Below are 16,519 nucleotides of genomic sequence, written 5' to 3'. Positions count from 1 at the left end.
ATTACTCCCTTTATTAGTAAAATCACAGTATAAACAAACATATATAAAAAACAAATGGTAATGACAATCCCTGACTGGGGTAGAATCAGCTTGCCTACTAGAGTTCAGTGATGTTACAAACAGAAGAAAGATCTTATACAACCTGGGTAAACAACTTTTAATCAATTGGTATGCAAGAGATTCTTCCCTGTTCTTTCTACCCAACGCGTTTCTACTATCCAGCGGTCTTCTTCAAGGCAACAATATGTGGGGGATACTGCCTCTTATTTATAGTCCTAATAGTTTATAATGTTCTCTGAACACCTGTGTAAGATTGTACGTCCCGTCTAATTACATGTAGGAGTGAAAGTAACTCTGCTTATCAGTAAAATTCAAAAATTATTTAAAATCTTAAACAGTAAGATAAATCGATTTATAGTTATCTACAATATAAATGAGATTAAGGTCGCTGTACTCTATGAATTCAGTAAACAGTGTTACGAGCCGCCGCAATGGCTCGCCTATTGTTTCTCCTGTCTGTGTCCCAGCTGTTGCCCTGACAGCCAGGACACTCTGCTATTCACCGCCACATCCCAGCAAAATCTGACAGATGGGCCGTGTGTCCCTGTTTAATCATTCAGCCTACTGTGGCTGTTTACAGGGCTGCTGCCCTGACCTTTGGCCTGTCCCTGATTATCCTGTTCGCTACTGACCAACGACTTTCGGACTGTTCCTGGTACTGACTTCTGTATTCCGGTTGATGACTTCAGTTGATTATGGTTTGATATTGGACAAACATTTTCAAGAGGCTTAACCATATGCATTTCTTTAAAAAATGAGCATGGGCCTGAGTCATTAAGGCAAAAAAGGAGTAAATGTTCTCTGGGACAAACCATGTTACAATGCAAGGGGTGCAATTTGTTTATTATTTTGCACATAAGTTAAATGCTGGCTGTTTTTTCATCTAGCACACAAATACTTAATAACTTTATTATTACACTGAAATATAAAGTCGATCTAGGACATGCCCTACCCCAACTATAAATCTGTCCCCACATTTTAAATTTTCTGCCCCCCTCCAATGCAACATGGTTTTGCCCAGGTGCAAATGTTACTCCTTTTTTATGCTTTGCTCTCCTTAATGACTCAGGCCCCATGTCTCTAAATGGGGCCTTGTGTCTAAAATTGATATACAATGGAGGTCCTCTGAAAAATACCATGAACAGGAAAATGAAAAATTGGTTTAAGAAATTACATATTTGTTCAGGTATTGTATTTAAATCACAAATAGCTATAGCCTTAGTCTCTAGAGCACTCACCCTACGTACAGATATTGAAGAAACAAATAGTAGACAATATCTACTGAAATGTATTGAAATTATACTGTAAAGTATTGATTTAATTTGTAGGGAGTTCTGGCAACAATGGCTCTTTGGTTGCGCATGTGGGGAGCAGACCTGTGCTAAAAAAGGTGCCTTACTTTCCTTTTTATTCTTTTATTAACTTATTCGGAATATGAAAATATAACAAGACAATCCAATTGTTAATATGAGGCATTATAACAGAGAGTATACTGTATACATAACAGCAAACCAAAGCACGCTGCCTTGATGTCACACTTGACTCCACCCTCTGCTTTATTCCTCACATCCAGACTCTCTCCCAGTCCTGTCAACTCCACCTTAAAAACATTGTCAGAATGCGCCATTTTCTTACTCAACATGCTACCAAAACTCTTATCCATTCTCTCATCATCTCCCGTCTTGGCTACTGCAACCTCCTGCTATCTGGCATTCCTGACACCCATATATCCATACTTTAATTCATGCTAAAGTCTGCTGCAAGACTGAGCTTCCTCTCTCACTGCTCCACATCTGCTGCACCACTTTGCAGATCCCTACACTGGCTCTCTGTGTCCTCCAGAATCAAATTAAAATTACTCATCCTTACCTACAAAGCCCTCAACATCACCACCCTTTCATACAATTCAAATCTCATATCAAAATACTATCCCTCTTGCCCTCTTAGATCTACCTCTGACCTGCGACTTATCTTGTCTCTGGTAACCACCGCTTCTCCAGCCTTCAAGACTTCTCCCGTGCTGCTCCCCACTTATGGAATTCCCTACCATTCCCAATCAGGCTTTCCCACCACATTCTTCAAATCTTTAGACTCTCTCCGCTCTCTGAAAACCCATCTCTTTTTTAGAGGTGACCTTATAATACTATTCACACTAATGCACCCTCACAACCGTCCCAATCTCCACTCTGAGCCACACTTACTCCTCTTGTTTCAGCTGTGTCCTCTTTCTCTTAGAATTTAAGCTCTCTAAAGAGTGGGGTCCTCCATACCCTTTATTTTCATGTCTGCATTTATTTTGTCTGCCTTGTATGTCCCAGTTTTATGTATGTCCTGTTTACACTACTGTACGGTACAGCGGAGCACTTTCTAAATCTACGATAATAATAATAATAATAATAATAATAATAATAATAATCCTCCACCTCTGCGCTACAGTTGCAATAGATAAACTTTTACTACACTAGAATGAAGTCCTCGGGGCATCCGAGTACCTGCGAGTGTGAGGAGCTCTACGGGAAAGGCAGCTGCTATAGGTGAATGCTTCTATCAATCTGTTCTAAAAGTTTATCTCGGTAACCCTTAGCCATAACAAACAGTTATGATCATGTGGGCTAAAAGTTCCAATAGCATACCTGGTCTGTATAACATAAGATTTGAATACATCTATAATAAAGAGATGTTGGAAATCATAGAGAGTTCCGTGAATGGTTGCTAGGAGATGGATTACGGAGCTGTGATTCAGTGCGTTTAAAGTTCCAATAGCATACCTGGTCTTTGACGTGGTTTTCAAGTCATTTATGGCTATTTACTAATATTGCACCTAGGTGCATATTTACACTTATCCATAGCAACCAACTAGTAATTAGCTTTTATTTGTGTCATGCCAGTTTGAAAGTGGGGGGGCCAGTTTATTTTGTATTAGGTATACAATTTGCATTTAACCACAGGAACCAATCAGCAATTAGCTTTTATCTGTATCATGTAAGCTGGACAATGAAAGCAAGTGTCTTGTTTCTACATTTACTTCATATTTACATATTTTATAAACCTATCAAAATTGTGTTTCATTTAAACGTTTGTGTAAACAAAAATGTTATGAGGGCGCAGTTCTTATTGGTTTACCATGGATAAAACGTTTCTCAAAATCCTACAAGATAATTATGTAACGCCAACATATTTGTGTGGTTTCCCTTTACTAATTGCATTTTATTGACCCAGAAATTCAGAAATGGGTATTACATGGAAACAAAAGAGATTGTAGAGAATATAGAGAATAATAAAAAGGTGTATATTTGAGCCTGAATGGAGATGGATATGGAGATATACATTATATATACATTTTATATATATATATATATATATATATATATATATATATATATATATATATATATAAAAGAGAGAGAGAGAGAGATACATGATATATATATATAAGAGAGAGAGAGAGAGAGAGAGATACATGATATATGTATATGTACCCCTATATATATATATATATATATATATATATATATATATGAGAGAGAGAGAGATACATGATATATGTATATGTACCCCTATATATATATATATATATATATATATATATATATATGTATATATATATATATATATATATATATATATATATAAGAGAGAGAGCGAGAGAGATACATGATATATGTATATATACCCCTATATATATATATATATATATATATATATATATATATATATATATATATATATATGAGAGAGAGAGAGAGATACATGATACATGATATATGTATATATACCCCTATATATATATATATATATAAGAGAGAGGGAGAGATACATGATATATGTATATATACCCCTATATATATATATATATATATATATATATAAGAGAGAGAGATACATGATATATGTATATGTACCCCTATATATATATATATATATATATATAAGAGAAAGAGATACATGATGTATGTATATATACCCCTATATATATATATATATATATAAAAGAGAGAGAGAGATACATGATATATGTATATATACCCCTATATATATATAAATATATATATATATATATATATATATATATATATATATATATATATGTATGAGAGAGAGAGATACATGATATATGTATATGTACCCCTATATATATATATATATATATATATATATATATATATATAAGAGAGAGAGAGAGAGATACATGATATATGTATATATACCCCCATATATATATATATATATATATATATATATATATATATGAGAGAGAGAGAGATACATGATATATGTATATATACCCCTATATATATATATATATATATATATATATATATATATATATATATATATATGAGAGAGAGAGAGAGATACATGATACATGATATATGTATATATACCCCTATATATATATATATATATATATATATATATATATATATATATGAGAGAGGGAGAGATACATGATATATGTATATATACCCCTATATATATATATATATATATATATATATATATATATATATATATATATATATATATGAGAGAGAGATACATGATATATGTATATGTACCCCTATATATATATATATATATATATATATATATATAAGAGAAAGAGATACATGATGTATGTATATATACCCCTATATATATATATATATATATATATATATATATATATATATATATATATATATGAGAGAGAGAGAAAGAGATACATGATATATGTATATATACCCCTATATATATATATATATATATATATATATATATATATATATATATATATAAGAGAGAGAGAGAAAGAGATACATGATATATGTATATATACCCCTATATATATATATATATATATATATATATATATATATATATAAGAGAGAGAGATACATGATATATGTATATATACCCCAATATATATATATATATATATAAGAGAGAGAGAGATACATGATATATGTATATATACCCCTATATATATATATATATATATATATATATATATGAGAGAGAGAGAAAGAGATACATGATATATGTATATTTACCCCTATATATATATATAAGAGAGAGAGAGATACATGATATATGTATATATACCCCTATATATATAAGAGAGAGAGAGAGAGATACATGATATATGTATATATACACATATGTATATATATATATATATATATATATATATGTATATATATATATATATATATATATATATGTATATACATATATATACATAAGTATTTACATATATGTATATATATACATATATATTTATATACATATATATATCATGTATATCTCCATATCCATGTATCTATGTATATATCCTTTATTTATAGAGATTCAGATAATGTTATTAAACTATGTTACCACATATATTATATAGGCATTGGAGTGTGCTTCCTTTGAAGCATTTTAGTAACTAGCGGCTTTGCATAAGAAGTACCAGAAAGGAGACTAAAAAAATACCTTCTGAATAGAAGCCCTGGAGAATATATGAAAATGGATGCACTTTGCTTGTTAAATTGAGGGTCTAAAATTTGTTGTTATTTCCCACCTGTATCCTTTAATATGTACTTTTAAGAAATCATGTTGTGTAAAGCACCCCAGTATTGCGTGGTGTGGCAGCAAGAGAGTTAAGTACCAGGGAACAAGGTGAGAAGGAGAGAAGGGAGTCTCCCTCTCAGCTAGAAATGGAAAACCAAGTTTTTTCTCCCCAGTTTATATGTTCATGGAATAAAAATGTCTCTCAAAAGCTGCACAGGAACAAGATAATTTGAAGACCACCTAGGTAGACCATAATCCCAGAGCTTTGATCTGCTTTACAACCATGCTCTCACTTCCTAAGCACACTCCAAAATCATAATCCTATGGGGCTTTTTGTCCTGTTATAGGCACAGAAAACACTAGAGATGCCAGAGATGGAGCCTACGTATACTTCATTAATACTCCAAGCTGCACCTTGAAATACAATGTAAACAGGTTACACCATATAATAGAATACTAGATATTACATATATTACATAAAGTTGTTGATTAGATTATATATATAATCATATTTTTATTCCACCCTCCCCTATTGTATCTTGTAACTTGGCAAAGATAAAGGTATATTCTCATTTTCCTTGGCAGTGAAGGGTTACTGTTCACATTTCCTGTGTAATTCCCTCTGCTCTTGCTATGCTGTAATTGCTTTCTTGATGTTAAACATTCCCAGGCTCCCATAACCTTGTAGCCTTCAAGCACTGGCCAAGTCTGTCCCAGGTGATCATGTGGGCGAGCCTTCTGTTTGTAAGGATAAAATCTCTCCTTCTTCCTGTCTAGAATAGTTTCAGAATGCACGCTGCTATTTTGCAGAAATGAAGACTTTTTTGGAGCTCTGTATATGTCAGAGTAGCACAGCAAGGAGTTTAAAAAAGATACATTAGTTACATTAGATACATTAATCAGTTAGTCGTTGTATGCCCCTATTTTCAGGTTAAAGTTAATTTTTCAATAAACATGGTTAAGTACTACATTTACTTAATCCAATCACAGATCCTTAATTAATCAATCCATTTTCCTTTAATTAAGATAGGTAAATCATAGTGTAAATTAGTATATTCATTAATATTCTATTTATTTTTCTTCTGGCAAAGAGAATACAAAGTACATTTCCATCTGACCATTGTAACGGTGACAGATTTAAACTTCCCACAGCCAAAGATACTGCTTAAGTCATGGGTGGGATACCTCAATGTTTCAAACTGTGATTAAATTTACAGTCAGACAGTCAATAAAATCATGTCAATCTATCAGTAGGATATACGCAGTGTCCAGTAAATATTAGACAACCTCCTGTTATTACAATAAGACATGCAGATGTGTAGCAATTTTGAGTTTGTGAAAGGTTACAACACCTTGATTTAAATCCTTGAGCACCATCTCGTTGTAGTTTTCTGTTTCTATTTTCATTTGTGAACATATATTGAAACAGCATAATAAAGTGGCAGTAATGTGTTCTTACTTGGTCATCCACTGAAAATGTCTTAAAGTTCTTCCATATTCATTTTGGACTTCCTTTGCATTTCAAATTTCCATAGAACACAAGGCAAGTCCCTTGTCCCAAGTGTATTAATAAACACAGCAGGCCTCACATCCTCTATATTTCGCAACAAACAACAAGAGCATCTCTCCAAATTCATTGGAATATACAGCAAGCCCCCTAATCGTGTTTTGCCTCATTTAGAATTAGGAGTAAATCAAGCCAGAAGGTGCAATTTTGCACCTTGGCAAAACCATGTAACATTGCAGGGTGAGGGTTAATTTAAAATTTGCAGACTAACTTAGAGCTGAGTTAGTACACACCCTCTCCCAACTCTAAATACCAGTGCAAAATAATAATACTTTTATTTCAATAGCGCGTTTCTTCCAACAGGACTTAAAGCCCTTTACGAAACACATCATACAAAGATGAGGCAGCCATCTTGGACAAAGTACATAGGTTACAATTGTCAGTACACAATACATATAAATAAATAAACAACAAAACAACGTACATAAGCACAAAACATGAGATACAAGGAGAGTGATTCAGCCATTACGAGCACACTACATTGGTTACCATGGACAGGGAATCGGACAAAACCAGAAATAAACGAGAGACAGAGGGTAGAGAGAGTACTGCTTTAAAAGCTTACAATTTATAGGGAGGGCAGATGTCTTGTGTCAAGGTCTAGATTCTGCAAAGGCCTAGTCCTAGGTGATACAGTGGCCTAGGTAGTACAGAGGTCTAGGCGGTACAGAGGCCTAGAATGTACAGAGGCCTAGATGGTGCAAAGGCCCAGAGGTAGTAGAGCTACAGAATAAAGCAGAAGCCCATGTGAAACATAAGCACGCCACATGTCCTGCCCACCATACTATAGAGGCAAGCATACAACCACATGTACATGGGGCACATGCAAAACAACACTCTCTCCACTGGACCAGATCCCATAGATGACTCAAGTCGACCAAAGCTTCATGGGCCCAGATTTGAGGGTCTTCTCCCAACTGCTGTTTTCAGATGTCTATAGGATTTAGATCTGGACTTATTGCTATCCACTTCAGAACAGTCCAGAGTCTTGTCTGGAATCATTCCTGGGTGCTTTTTGAAGTGTGTTCTGGAAGACCCATAACCGTTGACAGGGACCCAACTTTCTGGCTTCAACAGAGACGCTGATGAAACTTCCGGCCCAGCAGCATGAGGAACGTATGGATTACTGACAAAATGTAAGTACGTTTTATTCATGTGTTTTATAATCAAAAATTGAAGCAGAACTTCACTATATATGATCCTGTTCCTTCCATTGCATGGACGAGGTGAAGTGAAGAAGAATCACTACTAAAATTGTCAAGTTATTTCATGTATCTGCTACAAGTACTGGTTTTATCATTTTCACTTGTTACAAACATATGTCCATTTGATGTTTTGCATACAATATCACTAAAGAAAACAAAGGTATTACATGATAGGAAAGTGGTTTTCATCTGCAGTCAGGAATCGGCATGAACGTATCTAGTCATGGTCTCCCTGGACCCGATTCATTAAGGAAAATAAGGGGAAAAAATTTGTAAGTTTTCTCCAGGACAAATTATGTTACAATGCAAGGGGTGAAAGTTAGTTTATTATTTTGCACATAAGGAAAATACTGGCTGTTTTTTCATGTAGGACACAAATACTTGATAGCTTTATTTTGACATTGACATTAAAAGTTGATCTAGGACATGCCCTATCCCAATTATAAATCTGTCCTAACATACTAAATTCACCTCTCCCTCCAGTACAACATGGTTTTGCCAAGGTTCAAAGTTACTCATTTTTTATGCTTTACTTTCCTTAATGAATCAGACCCTAAATGATTTAATCTGAATGATTTAAAACCAGTAGACCTATGAACTTGGAAGCAAGTGTATGCTGTAATCATTAAGATACGGACAATATATTGGTGTCCAGTACATTGTATAAGGAAGAAACTTTGTTTAATTTAAACAAGATCCTTTGGTCAGCTATACTGCTTTGATACAATAGCTATTAAACAGAGATGTATAATATTCCTGCCTTTCAGAGAACCATTGTTGCTATATGGGACACATATCTGGTATTTCTAAATAATCCAGATACATTGTGATCATGACATTGATGACAATTTTATTGGACTGACTCAACTTATGTTTGTATATTTGACCATATGTTAAGTTATATATTAAGTGGTTACTCGCTCCATTTACAAGAAGGTTAAAGACCTTCCCTAGCCCAAGACTCTTGCACTTTTGCACCTACTTCCAACTAAATTAATTGTATGGTGCAACTGGCCTTGAGCTTCCTAATAATAATATGTACAGTGGAAAGGGGAATATCAAGGACTCTGATGATTGATTTGTACCTTGAAATTGTCCATGGTTGGTTAAATCTTCTGTCTGACCTCCTCTTTTTCTTTAATTTCTCCATGTTCACTGCAGTACACACAAGATAGGAGAATGTGTCCTTTTCTCTGTTCAGCCAGAACACTGCACCTATAGTGTTTAGAGAAACAACTGACTGTACTAAATGGTTGCAGGCAGTCACTCAAAAGTGTTCCCAGGCAATCACATGATTGCCTGGAGACAAGCTCTCCACAGATGAAATGTGGCTGTCAAGTGGTCATGTGACTGCTATTCAAAGACATGGCAGCTGCTCAAGAGTGTCCATGGAGACTGACCTACCAGCAGGGAGGAGGAGAAAGTGGTGAAGTGTGTCCCACATTACACAATGCAAACTGTAGTATCTTCATAGGAGCCCATGCCAACTGACTCTGCTAAATATCCATGAAGGAGAAGCTTCATTGTTCAAATGTAGTCCTATTACTGTGATGAAAATGGTCATCGGGTTCAAGTCTGTCCCAAGAAACTGGAGAATTCCAGCATTTAAATGTTCCTGGAGAAACCCATTTGTCAACCAATTACATTCTCCAAATTTTTAAAGAATATGTATAAAAGTAGAACTGCGTTTATTTTGAATTTGAGTTGATTTTACTGATGTCTCAGAATGTGCTTCTGCAGAAAATTTCTTAAATTGTATAAGGTTGGTCCCTGTCTCATGCCCCTAATTCTGAAAAGAATCCATCACCTTATTTTGACGGTAAGAACTAGCAATTAGGTGCTCTTTTGCAACAAAAGTCTTCACTTTTACACTGCACCTGCATTTTATGCTATGCCGTATAATCACATTGCTGCAGAGTTTTACTGGGGAAGCTCTTGCAGGCCAGACATCTTCAAGAGACGGGGTCGATGCAGGACATGAAGGAATGTCTGAATGGCTACAAAGCAAGGGTGAAATAAGGGAGAGACCTCTAATGAGGTCAGGAAACATATTCAGAGCATCAGAATAATGTCAAGGTGCAAGCTCTGAAGCATTGAGGCAACTAAGAATACTGGAATAAGAGATGCCCCAGTTACGTCCAAGTATCTATGGGGATTCATTTTGTCTGGAATACTAGTAGATTATTGGAACAGCTGAAGCAGTGGCTTGAATGCGAAGAGGAGACTTTATTGCAGGATATACTGTATACCATAGGTAAACACTGCAAAAGTCATGAGCTTTAGCATAACAGGAACAGAGAATGGACCTCAATGGCTGGGTGCCAGACTGAAACACGGTAACACAGCAGGTAGGGCTAATAATGCAAGTATCTCAGGCTGCTAAATAACAGGTCACCATAGTGCAGGTCACAGAACAGAATATGCAGGTAATAAATGCTGATAGAGCACAGTCAAAATATACCTGATAATGCAGATAAATAATACTGAGGAGAAAACAAGGCAAAGGTGTTTGGCTTACTCATAAATAGCAGGATGAAGCCAGGGTCAGATATTGCAGCATGCTCATGGAGATGGTAGCTGTTACATATTTACACACTGAGCACAGGGTCTGGAGGCTATTTTCTCTTCTTGCAGAATTTCCTTCTGCTATGAGAATCCATAGAAGTTACGGAGCCTGACATTTGTGAAGTTCTTGGGTTATTGCTGCCCCTTGGACATTTTCTTACACCTGCCAAAGACAACTATACTATGAGGGGCTGGCTGGGCTGGAGGGCATAGGGCCATCTGCCCCCCAGCCAGCCCCATATTGGGCTACTTTGGGCTGGGTCACTGGGCCATCTGCATTTTTTTCCATTAAAATGTTCCTAATAGTCTGCTGGAATAGTCTTGCCTCCCAGGTTTAAATATGCCAGCCCTGCCCTGTATATATACGTATGCATAGAATTATTGTATTATTTTAAATTTATAGTTAAATATGAAAGAGCATTAATAGTTATTTTTTTATTAATTGACACTAGAGAGAATTTTGTAATGTGATAAGGATTTCTGAATAAATTAAGTTTGATTCCAGGGTGTAAGAAAATAAAAAGTAAAAAAATGCGAAAGGGTGAATACTTTGTATAGCCACTGTAACACACAGGAGATGGGGATACTGTGTAAGATGTCAACATTGTGAATACTGGCTCCGTTCCACGGGCGGAATGCTCAGAAAAGAGATTTAAAAGCCATATAATTGCAACATTCTTCTCTGAGCCATTCATCTACAGTTCAATTATGTATAGCAGGCGATATCAAGAGCGCGTCACTTCATTTAAACGAACAGAGCTGAATGCCTGTTCTGTATTTCAAGCCAATTCTGTTGAACTTAGCAGGTGCTGACAAAAAACAGAAAGGAAGGTCTGATTTGGCAGATACGTAATAAGATTTTCTACAGAACGGTGTTAATAAATAGTCTTTTTTACTCTCTTCAATTAAGGTAATAGATTAGAATGCCAGTACACAATATGATTGGTGAATTATGTAGTGTGCAGGCACATTATATCAACAGGTATATTCTACTTATTAATTCTTTCCTGTGGCATTAATGAGGGGCTGGCAACAAAGCAGAGGAATTATAAATGTCTTTTATCATACAAAGTTATTTTGTAATGTAATACTCAAGTGAATCAGAATAACTTAAAAGAAAAATATAGTCAATTTAAAAATGTATTTTAAATGTATTTGTACATATAGTAAAGTATTATCATCATCATTTATTTATATAGCGCCACTGATTCCACAGCGCTGTACAGAGAACTCACATCAGTCCCTGCCCCATTGGGGCTTACAGTCTAAATTCCCTAACACACACACACAGACTAAGTTCAATTTGATAGCAGTCAATTAACCTACCAGTATGCTTTTAGAGTGTGGGAGGAAACCGGAGCACCCGGAGGAAACCCACAGAAATATGGGGAGAACATACAAACTCCACACAGGTAAGACCATGGTTGGGAAATGAACTCATAGCCCCAGTATGTGATAATAAATCTTTCTATCATTATCAAAATCATCAACATTCAGTTGTATAGCACCAGCAAATTCCGTAACGCTTTACAATTGGGATGTGATTAAAATTATTTATCTGTATATTTGCATGTTTTATAATTATCAGTGGTAACTGTCATTTAGACAATCTGGCTAACCACAGCCTCAGACCAATGTCCGGATCCATGGCAGGCTGGTAGTGCTAGAAGACAGATCGTAGTGTGTACAGACACCTTGAGTAATAAAGAGTAAATTAAGTATAATAGTTTGTGTTGCTTTTATTATTTAACAGCGGTTAAACTGAGCGGCCCGGGGGGGCATAGGTCTTTCTCAAGGATCTTGAGAAAGACCTAATTTGAGAGGTTGAAACGCGTTGGAAATAGGGCTACTGGATCTTGAATACATGAGGACCCCATCTTTACCAACTAACAATCAGTGAAGTGGACCCCGGGGACACTGATTACAAGCTGTTTTTCCACCTACATCTGGTAGGGATCCTCATGATCTTATGGTCCAGTTTTTATGTAATGTTTTTTAATTTTTATATGTATCAATGTAATAAATATCTTTAGTACAAACGGTATCACGCTAGATCCGGGTTTTTTGCCTTTTCACGGAACATGCTTATCTGAGAGAGAATCCTGACTATCCATATGGGAGGTCCCTAAAGAAATTTGAACCCAGGCCTGTTATTTCCCTCCATCTTGTAAGTGCACTCACATAAGAGATTGGGTGAAGACACCATATGATATCTACTTTTAATTAATCAAGACGCGCTTATATCTTTTATCTGGTGAGTGGATTCACATAAGAAGAAAGGATTGAAGTCTTTCCACATATTTACTACATAACTTCAGTTTTTGTGACTGTTTTACACTATGTTGTGTCTTTGTATTTTTTATGCTATGCCATCATATATTGGAGGAAAATTCTGAATGAAAAGATCTTCACATATCTAAATTTAAGTATTTTCAAATTTTTTTTTTTCACTTGTATTTTTTATCACTTGTATTGTTGCATTAAGAGTGAGGATTGTTATTATAATTATTTTTACCTATGTGACTACTACCACAGCGCTGAACATCCCTATTTTGATCTATTTGTGTTATATATTGGGATGGTTGTGTGATTCCCTTAGGTGTGTTTAGCAGCAGTGGGATATTAGCCCTATCTATCTCTTCTTGAACTAAATATTTGATAATTTATTTACATAAAGGATACAACCGATATATGTCACTTAGATAATTTCTATTTAGACAAGAAACAGGTGGTTAGAACAATTTTATTACAAAATGATAGATGACCATCTACAGGTTCTCATTGCTTATTATTAATGGTACTATTATAACATAACATGTTGCTTTTTGCATAAATTATTATTATACTAAAAAGTATACACAGCGAGGTCGGTGGCATTTTACTTCACTTTATTCTTTTTTCACTATAAATCACAATCACTAATTTTTCTCTTAATATTTCGCTACTAGATAGGCTCAGGATTAATATGGGAATCCTTTTCCTCCTTTTCTTTTAAAATATATCAATAAAGAATTTTGTTTTAAGTTCATCAGAATTCTGGATCATAGAGTTCCCCAGTGAGTCATGTTTTCTTTCTCTTGCCCTTTGTAATTTATGTTCTATACACATGTTCTGGGTGCACAACCTGATAATTAATATCGTTGCTAATTTCTAGCAGTTAATAATGCATTCGGGATGTGATCACCTGGAGCGGTGGTTTAACTATAACAATATTATTAATATCCCCGTCCCCTTGTAGTCCCTCTTCTTCTTGACTACAGTCCCTTCTTGTTTTCTCTTATTTTTATTGTTTCAATTGTTGTTATACAAACCAAAAATTATTAACATTTCAGTTAAAAAAAATATTTTTATATTTATAAATAATAATTTATATTATAAAAATATTTTTTTTAACATTAACTAAATAGAGACTGGTTTTATTACCATTTTTATTAATGTAGTGCCAACCTTTTACACCGGCCTTGGTAGCAATACAGGAACATAACTTGAAAGCAAAGGGCGAGGAAGCCTTGCCTAATATACACATACAAACTAAAAATATACACATTGCAAAGGGTTTATGTCTTTATGCATCAGTTGGCTTTCATATTTGGCAATTAAATTATTCATGATAAACCACTGATACTTAGTCAGTCAATGTACTGTAATTGTACTGCTCAATACAGACAATTTATTCATACTTAAAATAAATATTCCCAGCAGTTTACATGTTACATAACAGTGACTGAATATGCACAATAGTTTTGGAAGCCGTGTGTAACAATCTGTTAGTTGCAGATAAGATTAGAAAGAGTTGCAGTGTTTGGGATATCATAGAACAGGACTTTTTTCTCATTAAATAATCAAACTATAGATCACATGTATGACAGAAGTTTTAAATTTTGTTCTAATTTCTGATTTAGAAAAATACATTTACATTAAAAGTTAACTTGTAAAACAACAAATGTTTAGTTCTATTTGCTGTGCAAAAACAAATGGTCAGTGAAGCAATTTGGAAAAAGAACTTCAGCTAAACTTGAATGTCTATGACCATAACATTAAAAAATGGTGTTGAGTATATGTGGGTTAAACAGGGAAGACAAATATTCTACCATAAAAACAGTTAATTTGGAACTGTAAACCTAACCAAACCAAGTTGAATGAAAATATTGTCTAATACATTGGCATAATTATATTCATAAAAAAACAAATACAAATTGTGGGATATTCTATAAGAGTGGAAGGACCTGAAAATGTCCTTAAAACTGTGTTTGATGGAATGACACCATAGTCTATTAAAAAGTCCTCATTTAGTAAAAAAAACTGGGGAAGGGTGGGTTGTCCTTTGTATTCTTTAAAAAAAAAATAGTTTTGCCATGCACATTTTATAATCATTTTCTATTATTTTCAGACCGGATTTTATGCTACTTCTCAAATAGGAAGTGCTAATTTATTGATAAAATAATTAAAGGATGACTACATTGTGTGTATTCCATAAAGTGACATTTTATTTTGTCGTTAAGTAAACTCACATTTTATTCATTTACATCATACTTGACAACTCTCCCTGAATGTCAGGGAGACTCCCTGAAATAGGGGTGATCTCCCTCACTCCCTGAAGAGACTGGTATTCTCCCTGATGCTGAGCCAGTACAAGACGTGGTTGGCTTCACCATCTGTGGCATGATGACACTGTTCAGAAATTGTGTCCTATGTCCATGTATTGATGCCTATGGAGGTGGCCATTTTCATGGAGACCAAGATTTAATCAAAGACTGACAGGTAAGACAACATGACTTCAGTAATGGAGACAGAAATGTAAATGACACTTCAGTCTCTAGAGATTCATTAGCTGCTTTTCTTTAACGAATAGTTACCTACTCTCCAGTAATGTCCGGGAGACCCCCACATTTCTGGGAGAGGTCCGGACTCCCAGGAGAGCAGGGCAACCTCCCGGTTCTCGCCCCGCAATAGATAGGTGGTGGGAGCGGGGCTTAATGACGCAAATATCACGTCATCTTAGCCCCACCCCTTGCTGTAATTGACCAGAATTGTGACAATCGTTTAGGGGTGGGGCCAAAATGATGCAATTCATCAAACCCCACCCCCGCACGCCCACCTCCCCCAGAATCTCCCTGAAGCCAAAGAGGAAAAGTTGGCAAGTAGCTTTATTGAATATGGGGTACAATAAAAGAGCAATTATAAGACAAGTTAAAGCAGCAATTCCATTCCTCCTCTTTTATAGATGACCCACCATTTGGTTTAAGTGAAGTAAATCAGAAATAAAATGTATATGTTTCTGTGAGTCCTCCTAGTATAGAAAATAACAGGATATACAGTAGTCAGTCTGCTCATTATGGCAAAAGAGAAATATCCAACATCTGCACATTTACAGTATCTTTGGTATATGCAATCTATATATACCACCCCAAATATTCTACTGCACATACAATGTGATGCCCAGTCCTTTCAGCTAAGTACAGCAGAAACCAATATACTTATTATGCATGGACTAAGTACATTTTCTTTCCTCTGGGGGAATCCACAGTGCTCCTTCTCTGGTTAAGGGGTGACAAAGTCACAAACTGTGTATCACACAATAGGAATG

This window comes from Mixophyes fleayi, chromosome 5 (assembly GCF_038048845.1).
Source record: "Mixophyes fleayi isolate aMixFle1 chromosome 5, aMixFle1.hap1, whole genome shotgun sequence".
In the NCBI taxonomy this organism is placed as follows: domain Eukaryota; kingdom Metazoa; phylum Chordata; class Amphibia; order Anura; family Limnodynastidae; genus Mixophyes; species Mixophyes fleayi.
This window is presented reverse-complemented; position numbering follows the sequence as displayed.